The sequence below is a fragment of the Lissotriton helveticus genome, chromosome 7, assembly GCF_964261635.1.
Source record: "Lissotriton helveticus chromosome 7, aLisHel1.1, whole genome shotgun sequence".
Taxonomy (NCBI): Eukaryota; Metazoa; Chordata; class Amphibia; order Caudata; family Salamandridae; genus Lissotriton; species Lissotriton helveticus.
Window position 1 is genome coordinate 1,193,725,428 of NC_136068.1, and position 24,891 is coordinate 1,193,750,318.

A 24,891-nucleotide genomic window follows, 5' to 3' on the forward strand; every position below is an offset into this window, starting at 1 on the left:
ACTGGCAACAAGAAAAGTTTAGAACTGGCGCGGTCCTGGGAGCTGGTAGTGCAGGCGTTAAGGGACTACATAACTGAAGGCGAGGAGCTCGATCAGGTATAGGAAGGGATTCCATGGCGACTACTTGTTTGTCTGAATCTCCTGGTAGATGTCCATCCTTAGAGCAGGAAGGGAATATTGGAACCCGCATTAGCAGCAGTTGGTGGGGGGGGGGGGGTTATGGGAAGAAACCGAAGGAGGGGGTGGTTGCCGCCAGGCGGCAGCCTCCCGGAACCGGGTGGCCCTGGGAGGTTGTCATAGCGATTGGTGAGAAGTGACAGTGGAGTGGCCTGGGACTAGATGGAGAGGGATGGGTTGGTTGTTATGGGGTAAAAGCAGATATGATGTGTTATAACTGACCTATGGCCCGGACAGGGCAGGCACTGAGGTACCTACAGCGAATTGGTCAATTGAAGCGCCGCCCAGCCTCCGGGATGTGGGCTAATCGGCTGTGTATTGGTTTGCTGTTATACTGCGTGTTGGGGGCCGTCAGTGTATAGGTTGGCCTATTGAACAGGTTTATTTCTGTTTCTGCAATAAAAATATATTTTAAAAAAAAATAAAAATGTGTCCATTAACTGTCTCATAGATTCACTCTGGTTTTCCTGGAGGGCAGGAACATTTGCCAGGACCAGTCCCAGGGGCGAGGCTGCTGGTGGAAGGCGAACAGCTTGTTGCGGGTGATCATCTACCGCTCCGGAATAATTCTCTTGTGTTCCTGCTGACTGAATGGACCCTCTTGTTTCCTCCTTGACTGTTGGTACCTGCTGGAATACCTCCCTTGTACTCCTCTCTTGGGGGTTCCGAGCCTCCCTTGGGGTGTTAGGGTTAGAAGTACTAATTAAAGGCTGAGCTAAGTAAGACCCTGGTGGTGACGACCGGTGTAATTGACATTGTTGGTAAAATGGATGGCCCCTGGGCCTCATTTAGTTGAACTGGGTTTCTGTTTGTGGATACTTTTGGAAAGGGGTCTCTTGGGGGCTGTGCTCGGGTAAGTAGTAGGTGGTTCTATGTCTCTAAATCAGCCAATCTCTGTTCGATTTGAGTCAGTTTGATTAAAAAAGGGTCCTTTATAATGGCTAAACTTTTGCTCACTTCTGTCCATACTACATGATCTGGAACTGATTGTAAAGATAAAATATTAGCAGATACTTGGGAATCTGGTGATATAAGATTTGCTGTGGTCGCCATGGTTTTTGGACCTTTAAATTTGGGGCCGCAGGTTATTTTAGATTGTTTTGTCTTCAGAGCTCCCCCCTCTCTGCGACGCTTGCCAGGCGGATTATGCATGGAATCTTTTGGAGAGATATTAGGGGGGGTGATATCCAGCCCGCTCCTTGCTGTAGCTAGAGGAGTTAAATTGGGAGGGGGAAGCCCACATTGACTTGGCGGAAGATCCGATGATGTAATCAGTAATGATGGCTGAGTGACAGGTGAGGACTCGTTTGGACTACCTGTAGGCGACCCCGGAGGAAAAAGGAGCAGCTCCATGGATAAGCGCCTTTCGGTTAGCTCTATTTCATGAGAAAGGACACTTGCCGCTCTAATCAAAAACGAGTCCAAGGGCCCTCCCACCCCTCCTCCTTTGTTTTCCACCAATCCCTTTCTTTTCATCATAATTACAACTGAGTATAACAGTACCTTATTTCAGAAGCGGATGTTGGAGGGGGGCCCAGCCTAGCCTCTTCCAGGCTACGACGGGCGTGGACAGGCCCGCCCTTCCCTGGGCGCGACCCCCCACACGTTCCACACCGCAGGTGCTCACTGTGCTTTTACAGCGCTTGAAGGCAGAAGAAGCAGGAATCCGGGAGCTGGCAAATGTAGTCCAGCCAACACCGCAGGGATAATGTATGGTGTAGCAGTCTAGTGTTTCTGCCCTCAGGCAGAAACAGAAAGCACCCCCAAACAGTGTATCACTCTCTGGCCAGGCGTGGCCAGAGAGCTTAAATAAACGGGCCGGGGTCGCTCTGGACTTCCGGCCCATACCAGCCTAGCACTGTGTGGTTGTCCGTCATTTGTCTGTGCCCCCAACACTGGCGACGAAGGTGGGATACAACAACCCATGCCACCCGCAGCTGCCCCGTTGGTAAAGAGCGCCGAGTGCAAGCGCCGCAGAAGAGTGGGACGTGCCCGACTTGATTGGCGGCCACGAGGAGTGAGAGCCGCAGCCCCGCGTCAGCCGCCGCAGACCGGTAAGCGGGGAGATCATAAGGCCGCAAGAACTCACCGGGACAGCGTGTGAAGCCCGTGTGCATCGCGTGGAAAGGCAGTGATCCAGCCCAGACGCTCCGCGGCCCTGCTGAGGTGTGCGCACATGCGCATTGCAGAGCCAGAATCAGCGCAATACCAGCAACGCGCTGGCAGACTGAAGGAGACCGAACACTCGAGCCGCCCACCGCCACGTGGGTATAGAGCAGGCCTAGGCGGGAGGAGAGCTGCCCCAGACGCTGGCCAGGCTGAACTATCACCCGCCAGCGGAGACACTCAGCCAAAGCAACAAGCAGTGGCAAATGCAAGAGACAGCACAGGGAGCCCACAACGAGAAGCCAACAAGCAGTGGCAAAAGTAAGGCAAAAGGCGAAGCAGCCAACAACCCGGCATAACAAGCATTGGCACAGGCCATAATAGCGGACCACTCAAGTAAGCGCTGACTGCACAAGGTCACACCATGTCAATCCAGCCAAACCCAAACGCCGCGCAGCAGAAGGTTGCAGCACCTGCACAACCACCACCTCCACCAGCACAATCGCAGATTCAAGCGCTACCACCCTTCAGTGAACTCATTGACCCGTCAACAGCAGCCCCAAGGTGGGCAGTTTGGATTGGGCGCCTCAATAATGACTTCATTGCGACCAGAGAAACAGACGGGGCAGTGAAAAGGTCGCTGCTCCTACATTTTGGAGGAGACGAAATCTACAAGCTATTCTCTCACCTCCCAAACACGGCGCACCAAATGACTACGACGCGGCAGTCAGGGCACTGAATGCTCACTTTTATCCGCAACTCAACCCTCACTACGAATGGTTCGAATTCCGTCAGTCCAGACAAAGAGAGGGAGAGACCATGGACGCTTTCCATGCAAGACTCAGGGAACTGGTGAGCACGTGCACCGAAGACGATCAGACGAAGGAAGTCACGACACACCTCATCCAAGGCTGTCGAAACAAGCTGTTGAGGACGCTCATACTCCGGCAACCACGCATCACCTTGGAAGAGATCCGGATACTCGCACACTCACGTGAGTTGTACGATGTGAGATCGACGGCGATGGAGGCCGCACTCAACCCGCAAGCAGAAGCGCAGACGCATGTAAAGACTGAGCGGGTAGACGCTGTCCGCACACCATCTCGAAGCGGACGAGGTGGTCTGCCAAAACAGAACGACGTGCATCGTGTGGTTACTGTGGGAGAGAGGAACACAACCAGGATGGGTGCCCGGCGAGGGGCAAGACGTGATCCAAGTGTGGAATTCCAAACCACTTCGCAAGCGTATGCCGGGGAGGATTTCGAGGCAAAAGCACGACCGGAAAGAGGTCAGTGACCAGCGCAGTAAGGCATCTATCATTGGAAGAACCAACAACTTCTCGTCCAGGCAAGACACCATCTCGCAGCCAGCACTGGTTGGATGACTCCTCGATGGACGAAGACGAGGAATGCTATTTTGTGTCCTACGCAAGTGACCTTAAGCGAAGACGGAGGCCGCAACCCAAATGCAACATTGAAATAGATGGATCGTCAGTGACTGGGGTGATTGACACCGGAGCAACAATCAACGTGATGGGCATCCAGCATTACAAAAGTCTGAACCCGAGGCCGCAACTCACCCCGTCCAGGGTTCGAATTCTCACTTATGGAAGCCAGAAGCCCCATCCTCTCCGAGGAAAGATGGTCGTCCAAGTCAAAGCAGAAGACAAGGAGGTGACAACAACGTTTCATGTCGTCGATAAAGAGGCAGACTTGCTAGTTGGGAGTCACACCGCTGAGGACCTTCAACTGATAGCGTTTGCAAACGCAGTGAAAACACTCAAGACGGAAAACATCTTAGAACTGTTTCCGCAATTGTTCAAGGGGCTAGGAACCATCAAGAAAGAACCGATAAGACTCCACATTGACAAAGCCGTGCAGTCTGTAGCACTGCGACACCGGCGAATCCCGTTTCATCTGAGGCCACTAGTGGAACAGAAACTATTGAAATTGGAACAACAAGGCGTCATCGAAAAGGTGTCAGGCCCCATGGTTATAGCTGAGAAGCCAAAGCAACCCGGCCAAATCAGGATCTGCATAGATATAAGGATGCCCAATCAAGCCATCAAACGGGAAAGACATCTCACGCCTACGGTGGATGACATCCTGGCCGACCTGAATGGGTCTCAATGGTTTTCCAAACTTGACCTCAATGCCGGGTACCACCAGTTACGGCTAGCGGAGGAAAGCAGATACATAACAACATTCTCGACTCATCTAGGACTCCGCCGATACAAGCGGCTCAATTTTGGCATATCATCTGCGGCCGAAATCTTCCAGGATGCAGTGAAGGAAATCCTGTCAGGACTCCAAGGGGTCCTTAATGTCAGCAATGACATTCTGATTCATTCCCGGACAGTCGAAGAGCACCACCGGCGACTTAGGGCCATGCTACAACGGCTGGCTGAACACGGCGTAACTCTCCACAAAGAGAAATGCCAATTCTTCCAGAAGACGATTGGTTTCTTTGGGTACGTATTCAGCTCCGAAGGAGTCAAGGTGGACCCTCGAAAGTCACAAGCCAGTCAGGGCTCCTACCCCGACAAATGCATCTGAAGTCAGGAGTTTCTTGGGGATGGCGACGTACTGTGCGAGATTCATTCCGAATTTGGCAACCATCGCCGAACCCCTACGGAATCTCACAAAAAAAGAAACCCCCTGGAGGTGGACAGCCGCCGAAGACCAAGCTTTCACCCAAGTAAAAACAGCACTGCTAGACAGCACCACAATGGCCTACTTTGACACTGCCAAATCTACCGAGATACTAGTAGACGCCAGCCCCGTTGGGCTAGGGGCACTACTCACTCAGGAAACACAGCCAGGCATATGGGCCCCTCTTGCGTTTGCAAGCAAAGCTCTAACCGCCGTAGAATCACGATACTCACAGATCGAGAGAGAGGCGCTAGCAGTGAAATGGGCCTGCAACCATTTCCACCTATATGTGAGTGGACACCACTTCCGGGTGGTGAGCGACCACCAACCGCTCCTCCCTCTATTCAAAGGAACTGCCCCACATCGCCCCCGCGGATAGAGTGGTGGGCTATACAGAGTCAACAGTATCAGATGGACCTAGTGTACCGTCCCGGAGCCAAGAACCCAGCAGACTTCTTATCCCATCATTCTGCACCTGCCAGTGAGCCCAATGTGACACAAGTTGTGAAAACTGAATGTCACTCGACGAGATCAAAGCACATGTCGACACCGATCCAGTGCTCTGCCGAGTCGTTCAAGCTCTGACAAGTGGATCGTGGGGAGGATTCCTCAAAAGCGTTGAAGGCTGGAGCGAGGATGAAAGAGCCCGGCTAGGGCAAGTCTGGAGAGTTCACGGAGAACTGAGCATTGCTGACAGCGGGGTCATCCTGAGAGGGTCACGTATCGTAATCCCGAAAGATCTTCAGGAACAGGCGGCCATCCTCGCTCATGAAGGACACCAAGGTACGAAAAGGATGAAGTCCAGAATGAGGGCGACGGTATGGTTCCCAAATCTCGAGGAAAGTGTAGACACCCTGGTTCGCAACTGCAGATCCTGCCAGCTCACCAGCAGTTCAGAAGCCCTGGCTCCAGTCATCACTGAAGACCCAGCACCATCACCCTGGTCGTGGCTCAACCTTGATTTTGGAAGTTTTCCTCATGGTAGGATCACGGTGGTTTTGGTTGACTGCTACACTAAGTACCCCATAGTGGAGGTGGCCCCATCGACAAGTTTTGTCAACGTGCAGCCAATTCTGACCAAAGCATTTGCATTGTTTGGTTTGCCCCACATCATCAAAACGGACAACGGTCCGCCCTTCCAGGGTAGCGAGTCCAAGGACTTTCTGAAAGAAGTCGGGATCCAGCATCACCGGATCACACCACAATGGCCGCAGGCCAATGGAGAAGTCGAGCCCTTTATGCGAACCATCAACAAAGTGCTACGCATTGCCACCGCGGAAGGAAAAGATCCAGAAGCAGCCCTCCAGCACTTTCTGCACAAATACAGGAGCACCCCGCACAGCACCACACAACGGTCACCGTGGTCACTCATGCTGACTGGCCCACGGCGGGACATGTTACCCATGACCGACACCTGGGCTCCTGAGCCGTATGACCCACAAGCAACAAAAGAACGGAGGCGCATCAACAACGACTGAGCCAGCCGGAGACAGAGGGCTCACTCCCGGCTACTAGTCCGGCTGTGACCTGACCTGACCTGGTGAGAGCCGGTCGCTCCACCCGCCGCGTGGCCCATCCTTAGTGTGCCCGGTCTCGTTTGCTGCCGCCGCTGCCCGTTCGTATCTGCCTCACTGTTGTGCCCCTGATCTCGTTGTGCCAGTAATTGTATTTTTCCAGTAATTGTATTGTGCCAGTAATTGTACTTTTCCAGTAATTGTATTGTGCCAGTAATTGTATTTCTCTCATCCTCTGTTGTGCCCCTGATTGCTTTTGTGTGCCTCCACCGCCGTTTCTCTCCCGCTGCTCCACCCCGCTCCCTGCCGCTGCTCCCCCGCGGCCCCACCCCCGTTCCCTCCAGCATCACTGCACCGCTCCCCTCCCCACTCGCCACCCCGCTCCCGCCTCCCAGCTGCTCCTCCCTCCCACTGGATACATAAGGTGGTGTCCGCGAGGCGGGGGGCTGTGACCTGACCTGACCTGGTCAGAGCCGGTCGCTCCACCCGCCGCGTTGCCCATCCTTAGTGTGCCCGGTCTCCGTTTGCTGCCGCCGCTGCCCGTTCGTATCTGCCTCACTGTTGTGCCCCTGATCTCGTTGTGCCAGTAATTGTATTTTTCCAGTAATTGTATTGTGCCAGTAATTGTACTTTTCCAGTAATTGTATTGTGCCAGTAATTGTATTTCTCGCGTCCTCTGTTGTGCCCCTGATTGCTTTTGTGTGCCTCTACCGCCGTTTCTCTCCCGCTGCTCCACCCCGCTCCCCGCTCCCTGCCGCTGCTCCCCCGCGGCCCCACCCCCGTTCCCTCCAGCATCACCGCACCGCTCCCCTCCCCACTCGCCACCCCGCTCCTGCCTCCCAGCTGCTCCTCCCTCGCTCCGCCCCCCCACTCTCCATTTATGGCAGAGTCCGTTCGTACGCGCAGCGTTCACGTACAGCGGGCGCGCCGATTGTGCGCCGAAGGCAAGCCTGTCTGCGCCCGTCCGCGCCTGGACCGTGCCCAGCGGCAGACCCCCTGGCCCCCGCAGATGCCATCCTACCCGCCGGACGTACGATGCCGCCACCCTCAACGCACTTAACACCGGCCGGATCCCCGGCTGCCACCGAGCCACCCCAGGACGCACCCACGGACCCTTCACCTGCCAATCCTGCAAGTTCTCCTGCATCCGGACCTGCACCGCACCCGCCAAGCCGAGCACCAGCAGCAACCACCTGAAGTGCATCCTGCTCAACACCCGCTCCGTCCACAGACACGCCGAGGAACTATGGAACCTGCTCGACACCACATCTCCAGACGTCGCCTTCCTCGCGGAAACTTGGATGAACGCCTCCTCAGCGCCCGACATCGCCATCGCCATCCCGGACGGATACAAGATCACCCGGAGGGACCACGTCAACCAGACAGGAGGAGGCATCGCCATCGTCCACAAGAACACCATCCGCATCACGACCAACTCCGACGACACCCTCACAGCCGCCGAACATCTTCACTTCCAGATACACACCGACCCCAAGACCACACTCAGAGGCACCTACAGACCCCCAGGACCCCGCACACAATTCAGCGAAGACATCGCAGACTTCATCAGCCCACACGCCCTCCCCTCCGCTGACTACATCCTCCTAGGGGACCTCAACTTAGACCTGGAGAACAACAACGATAACAACACCACCACCCTGCTAGACAACCTCGCCAACCTCTGACTCAAGCAACTGGTGACCACCCCCACCTACTACTCCGGACACACGCTTGACCCAGTCTTCTCCTCCAGCAAGTACATCTCCTTCAGCCACTCCACCGGACTCCACTGGACAGACCACAGCTGCGTCCACTTCAGCTTCAGAAGGACCACGACTCACCACCACCCGCAACAGGTTCCCCGCAGGAGCTGGAACAAGATCACCACCGACCAGCTCACCACATCACTGAACCAGAACCCTCCCGCCAGATCAACGGACCCCAACCAAGCAGCCAACAACCTCACACAGTGGATCACCAACTGCGCTGACGACCTCGCACCCCTGAAAAACCACCCCAGCAGGCCCGGCAGCAAGAAAACCTCCTGGTTCAACGACGACCTCAAGAACTCCAAGAAGAACTGCCGTACCCTCGAGAAAGCCTGGCGAAAAAACCCGACTACAGACAACATGACCGCCCTCAAGCACGCCACCCGCAAACACCACCAGCTGATCCACACCACCAAGAAGACAGCATTCAAGGATCGACTAGACAACAACGCACACAACAGCAAGGAACTCTTCAGCATCGTCAAAGAGCTCTCCAACCCCAGCGCCGGAAACAACGACATCACTCCCTCACAAGACCTCTGCAACTCACTCGCCTCGTTCTTCCACAGCAAGCTCGCAGACATACACAACAGCTTCGGCGCACAGACCACACACCCAACCACAGAACCAACGCCCCCCACCACCACCCTCCGCGCCTGGACCCCAGTCAGCACCGAAGACACCATCCACACGATGAACACCATCCACTCCGGATCGCCAACCAACCCATGCCCCCACCACGTCTTCAACAAGGCCGACTCCGTCATCGCACCCCAACTCTGGGACATCATCAACTGCTCCTTCAACACCGCCACCTTCCCGGAGAGCTGGAAGCATGCCGAACTCAGCGCCCTCCTGAAGAAACCATCAGCAGACCCCACCGACCTCAAGAACTACCGCCCCATCTCGCTCCTCCCGTTTCCTGCCAAAGTCATCGAGAAGACCGTCAACAGACAGCTTGCCGCCTTCCTCGAGACGAACGGATCCCTCGACCACTCGCAGTCCGGCTTCCGAGCCAACCATAGCACCGAGACCGCCCTCATCGCAGCCACTGACGACATCCGAGCCCTGCTCGACAACGGGGAAACAGCAGCCCTCATCCTCCTGGACCTCTCCGCAGCATTCGATACTGTCTGCCACCGCACCCTAGTACAACGCCTCAACAGCATCGGAATCCAAGGGAAGGCACTGGAGTGGATCATCTCGTTCCTCGCCGGAAGAACCCAGAGAGTCCGCCTCCCCCCGTTCCGATCCGAGGCCACCGAAGTCATTTGCGGCGTACCACAAGGATCTTCACTCAGCCCCACCCTCTTCAACGTCTACATGAGCCCCCTCGCAGCCATTGCACGCCAACACAACCTCAACATCATCTCCTACGCCAACGACACCCAGCTGATCCTCTCCCTCACCAACGACCCAGCCACCGCCAGAACCAACCTACACGAAGGGATGAAAAACTTAGCCGAGTGGATGATGAACAGCCGCCTGAAACTGAACTCAGACAAGACGGAAGTCCTCATCCTTGGATCATCACCCTCTGCCTGGGACGACTCCTGGTGGCCCCCTGCCCTGGGCAGCGTACCCAAACCAACGGACCACGCACGCAACCTGGGCTTCATCCTGGACTCCACCCTCTCGATGACCAGACAAGTCAACGCCGTCTCTTCATCGTGTTTCAACATCTTACGCATGCTCCGAAAGATCTTCTGATGGATCCCCACCGAAACCAGGAAGACGGTCACCCAGGCACTCGTCACCAGCCGACTGGACTACGGAAACACCCTCTACACCGGAACCACAGCCAAACTGCAGAAAAGACTCCAACGCATCCAGAACGCCTCCGCACGATTCATCCTTGACATCCCCCGACACAGCCACATCTCCGGACACCTGAGAGACCTGCACTGGCTCCCCGTCAGCAAGAGAATCACGTTCCGACTCCTCACCCACGCACACAAGGCCCTCCACGACCTGGGCCCCAGGTACCTCAACAACCGCCTGACCTTCTACACTCCCACCCGCCAGCTACGATCGACCAGCCACGCCCTCACCGCCGTTCCACACATTCGAAGAGCCACCATGGGAGGAAGATCCTTCTCCTACCTGGCAGCCAAGACTTGGAACTCCCTCCCCATCCACCTCCGTCTTACCCAAGACCACCTCTCCTTCAGGAAGCAACTCAAGACCTGGCTGTTCGAGCAGTAGCGGACCCCTCTCCCCCAAGCGCCTTGAGACCCTCCGGGTGAGTAGCGCGCTATACAAATTTCTTGATTGATTGATTGAGTCCCAGGGGACTCCGTACTGATACAAACCAGGCGACCCGGAGGAAAGTTCCGCACCCCCTATGAGGCCGAACCATGGGTAGTGAAGTCTACAAAGGGCACCGCTGTCACAGAGGAGAAAAGTGGAGAAGTAATTACACGCAATGTGTCCTGGTTCAAACAAATACCGCCGACAACTGGCGCAGATCCACAACCAGAATGTCCAATGCTCATGGAAACGGAGTCAACCGTGATAACAGCTGACCCGAGTGGATCACCGGCCACCAGCCCTGTGCCGCTATCAACATCAGGCAGGGCAGGAGGTTCTACACCCGATTACGGAAGCCGTCGGCGACCATACAACCTGAGGCCAAACCCTCGGCCCAGCCAGAGACTTGCTGACTTTGTATGTTAGAGACATTAATCATTTGTTTTGCAAAAGAACTGATTTGGAATGGGATGTAGCAGTCTAGGAAGCACCCCTAAACAGTGTATCACTCTCTGGCCAGGCGTGGCCAGAGAGCTTAAATAAATGGGCCGGGGCCGCTCGGGACTTCCGGCCCATACCAGCCTAGCACTGTGTAGTTGTCCGTCATTTGTCTGTGCCCCCAACATACAGCACCCTAGCTCCCAGTTTAGGTGCCAACAAACTGGGAGTTCAACTGGGCTCCTGATGAATTGTATACTACACTTGATTGCTGGGGTTTACCGGTGATAAAGTGTCACTCAAAGAGTCACACATAAATCACCAAAACGTCACACCTATACACTGTAAACATGGAAGTGTCACACATAAGCAAAGTGAAAACTTGCCAACCATGACTGGGCGCCAAAGCTGGTGATAGTTCTCGACGTTCTGACGTACACCAGAATAAATGCATTAATTTTATCAAAATGGGATTTCATTGATTCCCTCCTGTCAGTGGCGCAGTGCACTTCATTCCGCACGACTGTATTGCTATTTTACATCATATTTACGTTTATCAGAACATTTGGATTATCTTTCCAACCCACTATTACAATATAGTTTGTCTTGTTGTAGTTATAGCAAGAAACAAGGAAGAACTGTTGTAGGGGAACTTGCTGGAAGGGAGCACTATGGAAACTTTAATAGTAGGGCAGCTACGACTTTCATGGAGATGTGCGGCTCGGTGATGTGGTCGAGTGCTACCTCTCCCAGCTACCTCTACCGCGAGAAGCGGTTGTGGTGACACAGTGGGAGCAAAACGCTCGGGGAAATCCCAGTTCACTACTAATCAACTGGTTTATATTCGTTCCCGAAGCCTGCTACGGCGTCCGTGGGTGTTTTGAGACCTCCGAGCCCCGAAGGAGCTTTCTGCCGGAGCGCAGAGTCTAAGCGCCCGGTGTCTGCTACCCTTACCCTGCGGGAGCTCAGGGATAGCGCCGGGAACCAGAGGAACAGGAGAGACCGCTGCCAATGAGGAGACCATCACGGCGACCTCCGGTGCCGAAGGAAGGACAGAAATCAAACCTACGTCTTGGGACTGAGAGCGAGACTCGGAGGAAAATGGCAACGACCCGGAGCCTCGCAAACTGAAACCAAAGGAAAATGTTGCCGAAAGCGCACCACAGCACCAGAGAAAAGCCCCCGCCAGTATCTACTGAAGTGAGTAGAGGTATGCTAGAACTATTAGCTCATTACGGTGGGGGGCTCAAAGGCTAGCGTGCTCGAGCGCTCGTGGGACTGAGGCGAGAAAAAGTTTGGTTTCGGCTACTGCACCCAAGAGACGCTGCAGCGCCCGCTCTTTCACCGAAACAGCACAGTGCTCATGTACGAGTTTGCCTGTGTAGCATAGCGTTTTGCCGCAGCTAGAGCTGATGTGCGACCAAGGAAGTACTTACAATGAATACAAATTTAACCGGGACAGCACTTGGATGAAAAGCAGATGTAAGCAGGGAATCACTAGGTGCATAGAGATCACTGAATGTTTGTGGATCGATCTTCAGGCAGGACCAGATACCGGCGTGGAATCAAAATCGGAACTGAAAGCTGCACAGCTGCTCGCTGTCGTGCAGCGGAGGAGAGCGCGTTGTACTACCTAAAACTTGAAGGTACTGACTGTCAATACATCCCCCGGGCACTGACTGCAGGGGCTACATCACCCCGGGTGGCTGGAGGTGAGCAGAGCCCGGGCACTGCAGGAACACATCCCCCGGGCGGCTGGAGGTGCCGCCGGCGCTGACCCAGGGCGCTCTCCATGTCTTACATGTCTGCTCGCGGCGGTCTCCCTTACATGTGTGGCACCGCTTCGCAGGGCAGCAATAGAAGATTCAGGCGTCGGAACCATCTGGCCCAGAGATGCTGTCTTCTCAGAGGTCCTAGATGCCCTCAGACGGTGAAATAAGCTAATTTTAAGGGTGAGGAGAGGACTAGGGAAGGAAGATGACGACAGCGAAACCGAAACTCTGTGACCACCGGCAGGCGGCCATCTTACCACTACAGAGAGGTAACAGAGAACAGAGGGAGCAGCCGACACTGAAGAGGGACTAATCTGCGAGCACCGTCAGGTGGCCATCTCACCACTACAGAGGCGAGGGAGCACCCGACAGGAATGAGGGTCAAATAACATTTATCCTCGGGAAGAAATTACATTGACAATGAGAAATTTACTAGTTAGCACGAAGGAAAGTTTCAATTCTGTTAAGGACGCAGAGGCGAGGATTTTGCATATCCTTTCTTTAGTTATTAATTAGCATGCCCAGAACCCGGATGCCTGACCCTAAGATGGCGGCCTTTGCCACCAGGCAGTGCATAGAACAGAAAGAGGAATGCTTCTTCAAATCTTTGATGGCCATCTTGGATTGGTGCTTCCTCTTCCTCTTTTAGAAACTGAAGAGGTATACACTTATGATTCAATGCTGCTTCTCCCCTGTACCTTTCTACCTGTTTCTAGCCTTGTCGGGTATCTACCTTTGGTCCTGTTTTGACCTCACTCCTTTTGATTTTATTCTCTCTGACTCCCGGAATTTGGGCACCCCCTCTTATTCTATCACTTTGCACCTTCACTACCCTAGTGGCCCCCCTTTTTCTGTCCACCACACCACGTCTTCACCCCATCTCCTTATCATGGCTTCCAGTCGAATGAAGTCTGGAATCAACTGCTTCAAAGTAATCTATCCCCCTCATATGTCCAAAGCAGTAGCTAAACGGTTCAAACATAACATCATTGAACAATTTCCAGATTCCCTATTTGTTGACCAATTCCATAATGGGCGCCTAGGGAAGATTAAAAATTACTTCCTTTTCTTCACTAATGACATCCCTTCCTGGTCCTCCAGCTTTTCCAATTCCCTCAACGTATCCTCCTCCTCTTTTTTCCCGCATGGGAAGCGGTTAAAAATGTCTCCCTCCGCCCGCTTTAAGGGCTTTCTCACCATTACACTTTATAACAATGGCACCGTCATGATCCAAGCTTCTGACTCCTGTCTCTCTCTCTTTGACCACATCTTCCACTACCTTCGTCCCACCCCTGCGATTACTATCTCTCCAGATTCTTCCTCTTCTTCTTCCTCTAACTTGTCTTCTTTCTCCCTTTCTCCCCCCTTGACTCCCACACATTCCTTCAGACCGCTCTCCCGAGAGTCACAGGTCGACCCTTTCCCCCCCCCCTTGTCTCGTTTCCTCCCCTCCCATTCTGCCAACTTCCCAACTGGACCTCCCCCTTACCTCCTCTGCTTTACACCCCACTTCACCCCTACATCCTGCATCTCCCCACTATTCCACTGCCTTCTCTCACCCCCTAACTCCCCTATTCCTTCCCATCTCCCCCCTTTTTAATCCACCTCTCTTACAATCTGAACTACCGATCATTTCGCCTTACCCTCCCCCCTCCCTCCCCTCTGCTCCTCACCCCTCTCCTCTCCTCCCCTTTCCTCGTACCCTCAATTCTGCTCTCACATCCCCCATCTTTCTACAACCGTCTCTCCCCCCTCCCATGCCTCACATCCCTGCCTCCCCTATTGGTAATCCCATCATCTTCCCTCCCACTGATCTCACCCCCCCTTCTCTCCTCATCTTACATTCTCCTCTCACCGCACCGTATCCATGGCCTTCCTATTACCCCACTCCCTCCCCCCTCCTCCTCCAGCCATCCATTTCTACTCCTCAACTTTCTCCTCCCAGGTATGATCTCTATTCTTCACCTCTGCTCAACACCAGTAAAAATATCTCAGTAACTCCATTCACTCCTTTCTACCACCTTCTTTCCCCCCTCAGACCCTTACATCACATATCTCCCCCAGCCCCCCACAGCCCACTGCCCTTCTTTGCATACTTCACTTCCTCCCCCACCTTCGACCCCTGCACCCCAACACTCTCCTCGATCCCCCACTTCCTCCTGTCTTCCTTCGCCTAGTCCACTCTCTCCCTTAACCATTGAGCCACCCTTCACTCCGTGCTTGGCACACCTCTCTCTGGAAACTAAACTTGATTCCCTCATCTCGTCCATTTCCCTGCTTGAAGCGTCCATTTCACTCCTATGTGCTAAGATATCCCCTCCCCGAACAACCTCCCGAGGAGTTCCTTGCTCCCGCGCCCCAATAGAGCCAACCACAATCTATCCTCCACAGACATTACCAACCTATTGGCTACCTACAAGACCATCAATGTCATTTCCCCTACACTCGCCTCTCCTAACAACTCTACTCAATTTGCCATACAGACCATCTCTTCCGTCAGAACTTACCAGCCTCCCCCTCAAGGGGCACTCTCATTCAAGAATCTAATCCATATCCCCCTCATCAGTCCAGACACTCACATCACCAAAACAGTTGCGTCAGAGCTACACTTTATGCTCCATAACTGCAGATCTGCAACCAAACACAAACTGGAAATCTCCGACACTATCACTCACCACAATCTCGACATGCTCTTTCTCACTGAGACCTGGTTTAATGACTCCTCTCACACTTCATTTGATCTTTTGTTACCTACTGACTACTCTATTCTCAGAAACGACAGACCAGGCAAGATCGGGGGAGGTGTTGCGATTATCTTCAGAAACACCCTCCAAATCAAAGCCTCTCCCACTACCCTCTTTCGCACCTTTGAATGCCTCTCCCTAGAATTCCAAGTCCATCATGGCACATCCTTCAGGTTCCATACCATCTACCACCCGCCTGGAAACTGCTCTCCCTTCATGGAGGAATTCATTGACTTCATTAGTGACCAATATTCACAGAGCGACAAGCAGATCTTCCTAGGTGATTTCAATCTCCACTGGGGCTCTTTGGAAGACTCGGCTGCCAACAAGCTTGCAATCTTTCTTTCCGCTAATGATCTTGCACAACACTGCTCGGAAATTACACATGACAAGGGCTCAATTCTGGACCTTGTGATTTCCAAATCAGACCAGATTACCACTGCTCACCCATCCATGTGGACTGGTCTGACCATTTCCTCATTCCCTTCTGTTTTCACCTTTCTCACATTTTAACTCTCGGCCAACCCAAAAGAGCCTCTACGTGGTTCCGCAACACAAAAATTATTGATCTTGAGACTCTATGTGACTCTGCTATGCGTTCTCTTCCTAGTCTAGACCCCAATACGGATGTCAACGATCTCACTCCCCTTTGCCTCTCAATACTCGCAGTCGAAATCGACAAGGTTGCTCCACTCCAAAGCAAAAGGAAAAGACCCACCCCATCAGCTCCTTGGTTCAACAAAGCTCTCTATGACGAAAGGAAAAACCTTAGAATCTTAGAGAAGCACTGGAGACAATCTCCATCCACCCCAACCTCTCTCTTTTACGTTCAGCAAGATCCATATACCACAAACACATCTTCCAGGAAAAAACATCACACTTCAGATCCCTCCTCGATTCAGCTAAAAACAGACACAAAAAACTTTTCATCAAAAACCCAAATTGTTCTCCCCAAACCATCAAACCTGAGGATGCATCAAAGAAAGCAACTGAGTTCGCTATATTCTTCGATCAAAAGGTAAAATCTCTGGTGGAACAGGTCACCCACCCCACCCCCATCGAGGAGCGAAAATCCTTAGTCACTTGGCAGAACTTTGCCGCCATCTCAGAGGTTGATCTCCTCAAATGCATCCGCGAAACCAAACCTTCCAACCATTCCTCTGACCCCATTCCCATTGGCATCGCCATTGATTTCTATACTAACACTCTCTCCTACTGGACCAAGCTAGTCAATCTCTTCCTCTGTCAAGGATCCCTCCCAAGTGTCCTCAAAACAGGACAGGTTACCCCCTTCTAAAAAAAACCCTCTGCAGATGCAAATGACCTCAATAACTTCCGCCCCATCACCAATCTCCCTTTTCTTTCAAAGATCACAGAAAAATGTGTTGCAAAACAACTGTCCCAACATATTATGGACAATAATCTCCTCTACATGTTCCAGTCGGGCTTTATTCAAAACTGCAGCACTGAAACAACCCTGCTGCAAGTGATCGATGATGCGCTGCATATTCTAGATTCAGGGGACTCGTGCCTTCTGATTCTTCTTGACCTCTCTGCAGCTTTTGACACTGTTAATCACAACACCCTCCTTAACATTCTTCAACAGAGAATGGGCGTGGAAGGCACTGTACTCAAAGTTTCAAAGTTTCAAAAATACTTTATTCGGTTAAAAAGACAAAAATAACCATAAAAGTAGCATATAGAAAATACAGTTTACACGGGAGTCATGTATTCGTTTTTAAAATACCTATGTACAATAAGGAGGTTAGTTCATTAAGATCGATTTACGACATTTAAAAATAGATTTAAAAAATTCACCCATTGAGGCTACCATAAAAACAGTTTCCAGTTTCTGGCACTCTAAAAACGCTAAGCGACATCTTCGTATATTTAAGTCTTTGAGAATCGGGATGATACATTTCTTTCGCGCAAAGGTATAAAATTTACAAAAAAATAAAATATGAATATCAGACTGTGGGGAGACATCATCACATGGGCAAAAGGGTAATTCTTTCAACCAACAATTCATCACGGGAAAAGACAAGACTCTGAAAACAATATTGAGTCTAAACCGGGTTAAAAGGAAACGTTCATGATTAGACATATATAGGGACAAGTATGGCTGTAATTTATCTCCGCATAAAATATCCTGATGGGCAGAGACAGTCTTTTTCCTTGCCTCCTCTAAATGTCTTTTGTCCCTGAGATGGGCAATACACAAATTTTTCAAGTCTCTTCTCGATATGTATGCCATAGTTGGTGGGTCCTCAAAATATTGAACACAATTCATTTCACTGAGAAAGTTCTTGACATAACATATCCATTTAGAATCATTAATATTGTCCAATACTAAAACGTCCTTTAAAATAGCCCGATTAACCAAACATTCATCATTTGTCCACACCCTATGCCAGAGGAGGATTGGTTGAATCTTAATAGTATCAGTAACATAAATTACTCCCAATTCAACATGGCATATCATAGTTGCAGTACTTTCAGGTACGGACAGGATGTGGCGTAAAAATTTATTTTCCATGGTTTGAATTGTGCTAATGTTAGAGTAACCCCACAGCCCTGATCCATAGGTAGCAACTGCTAAGCAGGTTGCCCTATAAATAGTTAAAATCTCTTTTATGGGTTTTTTCCCTAATTTTCTCATAAAACATTTTAAGGCCATAATAGTTTTGGAGAACAACAAAGATCTGGCCTGGATTGCACTAGTCCATGAACCACTTTCGTGGAACAGAATTCCCAAATAGGGAAAAGTGGAGGTTTTTTCCAGGGGATTGGAATTTATAAAAATAGGTTTCAAAAGCTTGTTTGATCTAGGCCCACAAAACATGGACAGTGTTTTTGAACAATTGATCTTTAAATCTAAACCAAGCATGAAACTGTTAAAAGAGGAAACCAAAGTTTGTAACGCCATTGGGGTTCGTGCCATCAAAACGGCATCGTCCGCGTACATCAAGGCTGGGACAGGCCTTCCACCCACCATAGGCATGTCCCTACCCTCCTGCACGAGTCGTTTCTCAAAGCCATTTATGTATAGCAAAAATAAAAATGGGGCTAAAACACACCCTTGGCGTACACCCCGACCAATCCCAAACTGTCTTGTGCATTCACCATCTTTCCCAAAACGGACACTTGCATTGGCCCCGGAATATAGATCTCGCAAGAAGCAGATAATGGCATTGTCTACCCCCAACTCAGTCATAATTGACCACAATTTACTGTGTGAAACACAGTCAAATGCTGACGATAAGTCAACAAATGTGAGGTATAGACGTTGTTTTTTAACTGTTACATACTTCTGCTGCAGGATTAGCAGATTCAATCCCTGCTCTATAGTTCCTAAGCCTCTTTGAAACCCAAATTGGAAATCACATAACACCCCATTCTCTTCTGACCAGATTCGCAGTTTATCTAAAACAACTCTCCCTAAAATTTTGATTGAGGAGTCCAATAAAGAAATTGGCCTATAACACATGCAATTCTGCCTGTCCCCTTTCTTGAATATCGGGACTATAATTGATGTAAGCCAGGTAGGAACTAAGCCCTTAGCCAGAGCAACATTAAAAAGCTGGACAAGCAAAGGCCCCCATAGTTCAGTATTGGCCTTGTAGAGGTCTGCTGGTATGCCATCTGGTCCAGCCGCCTTACCCCCTTTGGTTGCCTTCAAGCTCGCCAGAACTTCGCGCAGGGTTACGACCAGGACTTTGGTTGAATCTATGTTTGGGCACATAAAGTCCTGACTTATGTCACGGACTGGTTCCACAGCCTTATAGAGCGAAGAAAAGTGCGCCACCCACTCATCTTCAGGGATGGCGATTTCCATCCGTGCCTTTTTTTCATACAGTAGCGGGGTATTAATTACCCTCCAAAAAGCTGCCGGATCTTTTGATTGTGACGCCTCGCATAGATCGTCCCAGGCCTCTTTCCTTATTGCCACCTTCCTATCCTTCAATGCTGTGTTATAGTCCCTCCTCAAGATTCTAATTTGAATTACATCCCGTGGTCTTTTATGGATCGCTTGTCTAAGCTTTGATAGGGCACTGGTACATTTATTATCGAACCATTTTCTATTGTGCTTTAGGGAGTTTTTCTTTGCAACCCACAGCGCCTCCTTGATTGCAATAGAAATAGTATAAAAATTATTTAAAATTTCATTACTGTCAGCATGCTCGTTCAGACAGGTCAAAAAATTACTCCTGCACTTATTCACTAATTTAGATAGAAAATCTGCCGGGACCACTCTACTCCATTTAAGACTATATCCATTTTGGGTACCTAAATTCACGTCCGGCGCCTTAATATTGGGACCTGCAACATGATCCACCAGAGAAAATAGATTCTCCATTTTTAGTACCTGTGGGTAGTGGTCACTTAGTGGTAAGTGCATGATACTAGAACTAATCAGTCTGCCCGCCGAGCTAGTTGTACAGAGGCTAAAATCAATGATAGTCGAAGCCCCCCGCCCCACAAAAGTTGGAACAAATGGCATTGTGTGGTGGGCTAACTCATTCGTAAAACCAAAATCAAAATTAAAAATCATCTCGTTTAATGAATCACCTAGAAGGGTATGTTCAAAATGCGTCAAGCTAATGTCCTGCTCCAACATCAGACCGCAAATACCCTTCTGACCCTTTTTGCACAAAGAGCAATTAAAATCACCCCCCCATAATACCATGACTTCACCCTTTTTTTCCTCAAGAATATTCTGTATATCTGCACTTATATTAGCAAAAACATCCTTAATTACGCTACTTGGACAGTTATTGTAAAAATTAAAAAGAACAATCGTTGGACCCTTCCTTGTATCAATGACAATTTTCTGGTAATAACTGGAACCAGGAAGAAAAGTAATTTTATCGGTAACTAGGAGGTTCGATATATACACGGACAGTCCCCCCTTTGGTCTTCCGTGTACTCCCCCCACTGCAGGTGTAAAATAAGTTCTGTAACCATTTAGGTGTATTGCTGCGGTGGTCCAGGTTTCTTGTAAGGCTAATATACCCACTTCAGCAATAACATTACACCAGGACGGATTTGAAATTTTCTGCTTTAATCCTGCCACATTCCAAAAAACAACCTTACAATGATCTTCTGTAAGTGGCTCTTCGACAGTAACTCCAGTGACACTACTGAGGCTCCCTAATATAGACGCATCCTCCCCATGGGTTTCTAGTGGCTCAACATATGAATCCTGAGTCTCGACACGCCCCAGAGGTTTTATAGGCCCCAGATCTACAGATTTAGAAGGCCTTAAGCCCTCATTTTTTATCGTTGGGAGTCAATCCACCGCTTCCAAGCAGTCAAACCGATTAAAACACGGGAAGATCGGAGGGAATTGTGGATTGCCTAACCAACCTTGGTCAAAACTCTGTGGTCGATAGTGAGGGGACCTCGATCTATATTTCACTACATTCCAACCATCCTCACCTCTCCCTCCACCTCGCATGTTATAGTGATTACTATCGGGAGCCCAACCCATGTTACCTCCTTGATGTCTATTGTCCCTAGTCCAACTCCACCTATTATCAGGGTATTCGCCCTCAGGATAAAAATAAGATAGTCCCCTAGCCGTAACAGAGAGACCATGATTTCTAGGGGGTCTTGTAGTAATGTATTTAGCAGTCAATGGATTCTCAAATGTTATTACCACACAGTCGCCGTGTGCCCTTTTTTTATTATAACCAATCCATGGGGCCCTTTCAACCATCAAAATATTACTTTTAACTGCTGGCGGGAGAGGGTAATTATCATTCAACCAATGGATGGTTTTATTTACAAGTCCACCATTATTTTCATTAGAATTATCATTTAATTGGGGGACTCCTGTAAGGACCACAACGTATGGTGCGGCTTTTGGGGGTAAATGTATATTTCTACGCACATCCCGTTTTTTAGACTTATCTTTATCCTTATCATGTGGTGGTTTAGGAGTTTCTTGGACTGGGACTACTATATCAATCGGGGCAGGAGTTTTAGGGGTTGGTATAGTTTTTGGCAGTGATTTGGTAGTAGCTACATTTTTGGCAGCTGGTGGCGGCCTAGTCATTTGATTTTTCCCAGATGGAATTTTATTATCCAGATTGAAGCTAGGGGCACTTATATCTTTATGGATGTTTTTTAATATAGTTTCCAAGCACCGTAGCCTAACCTCGATTGGTTCGAGGAGGGTCTTCAACATGACCAGGATGTTATTATTAGCCATATTTAGGCTACAGTTGCCCTCACTACCTTCATCTAGATTCGTAACAGCGCCGCTTAAATCCAAGATATCCTCCAGGCTGCTATCTAAGGCGGTATCATCCGGGAGACTCAGTGGTAAGCCAGCATTGGCGTGAAGAGTTGCCCCATTATCACTAGTGTGAAGAACTCGATTAGTATTCACATTCAGAGGCAGAGCTTCTAATTTGGCCGGATCTGTATTCTTACTAATATCTACCTTTCTCCCTTGGCTCATGTTAGATTTAACAGTTTTTTGAGTATTAATCTTTTGTTTAGGGATCGCCCCCTCCTTCAAACCCCTTTGTGTTAAATCACTAGCTATAGTTAAAATATCAGTCTCCTTTTCAACTGAAGTGCTAGTCACAAGCAGAGAAAGATTAGGTGTAGCCTCCAGGTCCTCCTGTGAGCCTGGGGCGACATGACCCCTATCGTTCTGTACATTTCTAGGATTTCCCAGAGCAGAAACATTGTTCGGAGTACGAGCTTTAGCGATAAGACCTAGGGAGGATCGTCTCGCTGCATCTAGGTCCTGGGACACCCTCCTATCCATAATTACTATCCCTTCATCGATTAAAGCATTAGTCCGAACAATGAAATCATCCAAAGTACCAGTCAGTTTCTTTACTGCAGCAGCCCTGCTTCTAGTTTCCGGGCAACTCATATCAAAAACCCCACGGGTACCTGGAAGTAAGGCAGGGGATATAAATAACAAAAAGAACAGTTGGTCCCAGAAAGTCAAACTCCTGAAGGATACGATTGCGAAAAACTACAGGTGAGTAACCTACTTACAGTTCAATTGTGACCATATCCATGGACGAAAGGCAATGAGGCAGAGTTTCTGGCCCAGGCCCGGCTCCTCTGGCCTCTGAGGGCCACAGAGGGCCCGCCCTTTGCCCGGGCTTAGCCCCGGGCGTCCCGCTCGCGTCCCGCGACGCGGGGGTTGCTCCGCTTTATGGTCCCCGTTGGCGCTCTCTGTGCGCAAGCCGCGTCGCTCAGACGCGCCGCCGCGAGGCCTGCCGGGATTTGTGGTCTCCCGGAGCGGCGGCGCGGAGTCCGGTACCTCTGGACTCTTGGCGGTGGCGGCGGTGTCTCCTGCGACTCTCTGTCAGCCCCAATGTGACTCTCGGCGGTGGCGGCAAGGGTGAGTAGGTTTCCCCCGCTCTGCCGGGGTTGCTCCGCTTTATGGTCCCCGTTGGCGCTCTCTGTGCGCAAGCCGCGTCGCTCAGACGCGCCGCCGCGAGGCCTGCCGGGATTTGTGGTCTCCCGGAGCGGCGGCGCGGAGTCCGGTACCTCTGGACTCTTGGCGGTGGCGGCGGTGTCTCCTGCGACTCTCTGTCAGCCCCAATGTGACTCTCGGCGGTGGCGGCAAGGGTGAGTAGGTTTCCCCCGCTCTGCCGGGGTTGCTCCGCTTTATGGTCCCCGTTGGCGCTCTCTGTGCGCAAGCCGCGTCGCTCAGACGCGCCGCCGCGAGGCCTGCCGGGATTTGTGGTCTCCCGGAGCAGCGGCGCGGAGTCCGGTACCTCTGGACTCTTGGCGGTGGCGGCGGTGTCTCCTGCGACTCTCTGTCAGCCCCAATGTGACTCTCGGCGGTGGCGGCAAGGGTGAGTAGGTTTCCCCCGCTCTGCCGGGGTTGCTCCGCTTTATGGTCCCCGTTGGCGCTCTCTGTGCGCAAGCCGCGTCGCTCAGACGCGCCGCCGCGAGGCCTGCCGGGATTTGTGGTCTCCCGGAGCGGCGGCGCGGAGTCCGGTACCTCTGGACTCTTGGCGGTGGCGGCGGTGTCTCCTGCGACTCTCTGTCAGCCCCAATGTGACTCTCGGCGGTGGCGGCAAGGGTGAGTAGGTTTCCCCCGCTCTGCCGGGGTTGCTCCGCTTTATGGTCCCCGTTGGCGCTCTCTGTGCGCAAGCCGCGTCGCTCAGACGCGCCGCCGCGAGGCCTGCCGGGATTTGTGGTCTCCCGGAGCGGCGGCGCGGAGTCCGGTACCTCTGGACTCTTGGCGGTGGCGGCGGTGTCTCCTGCGACTCTCTGTCAGCCCCAATGTGACTCTCGGCGGTGGCGGCAAGGGTGAGTAGGTACTCAAATGGTTTGCCTCTTTCCTCACAGACAGATCCCAAATGATCAAGATTGCAAATAGTCACTCGTCTCCACTGGTGGTTGGTCAAGGCGTCCCTCAAGGTTCTATCCTTGCTCCCACTCTGTTCAATCTCTATCTGGAACCATTAGGGAACCTTCTAAGCAAATCTGGAATCCTCTACCATCTCTATGCGGATGACACCCAAATCTACCTCAAGGTGTCTTCCCCTCATGATCTCTCACTACTCAGCTCTACTCTCAACACTATTCGCAACTGGATGCTAGTTCACCAACTCATTCTCAATCCCTCCAAAACGGAATTCCTCCTCATATCTAGCTCTCTCTCTCCACCTCCTGTTCAAGCCTGGATGGATCAATCAAATCTACTCAACAGTAAACCCATCATTGTGGATTGCGCTAAATCCTTAGGTGTCATACTTGACAAAAGACTCAACCTCATCTTACACATCAACTCCATGGCCAAGAGCGCACGTTATCAACTGCGACTTTTATGGGGGATTCGTCGGTTCTTCCCAGAGAATGACCTAAAAACCTTGGTCCAATCGATAGTTCTCTCTAGACTGGACTATTGTAATTCTCTTCTGACTGGCCTTCCCAAATCTCACCTTTCCCCCCTCAAATCCGTACTCCATTTAGCAGCTCGCTTCATTTCAGGGTCCAAACGAAGTGACCACATCACTCCTATCCTGTCTTCTCTCCGATGGCTTCCCATTGAGGCTAGAGCTATCTACAAAACAGCGTGCATCACCCACAAAGCTTTGCACTCTTCCTCCCCTCGCTATCTGGCGAATAAACTCAAACTGTCTGGAGGCTCAAGACCCTCTCGGAATGCGGAAAAGTTCCTTCTTGAACCCCCCTCCTTCAAAAGAGAAAAACTGTTGGCACAATCGTTCTCAGGTAATGCGGTGAGACCCTGGAACTCGCTTCCTCCTTCGCTCCGTGCCATCACCTCCATCCAGATCTTCAAAGCGGACCTCAAATCTCTTTTATTCCAAAGACACTTTCAGAACTAATTCCCTCCTTCTCAGACCCTGCCAGGAAGTTCTTTAGTCATTGTAAATTTGTCACATGTTTATATTTTTGCTTGTACATCCTGTGCTTGCTGTGTTTGAAATTGTGTTCCTTTTGCCTGCGTTGTTTTTATTCTA

General features: G+C 51.1%; 1 protein-coding gene across 3 annotated transcripts in view; it reads left to right on the forward strand.

Moving 5' to 3' along the window:
- Positions 1-24,891, forward strand: part of LOC144770102 (sterile alpha motif domain-containing protein 9-like) — a 554,812-nt gene that overhangs the window by 435,269 nt on the left and 94,652 nt on the right. The gene's annotated exons all lie outside the window — the stretch shown is intronic.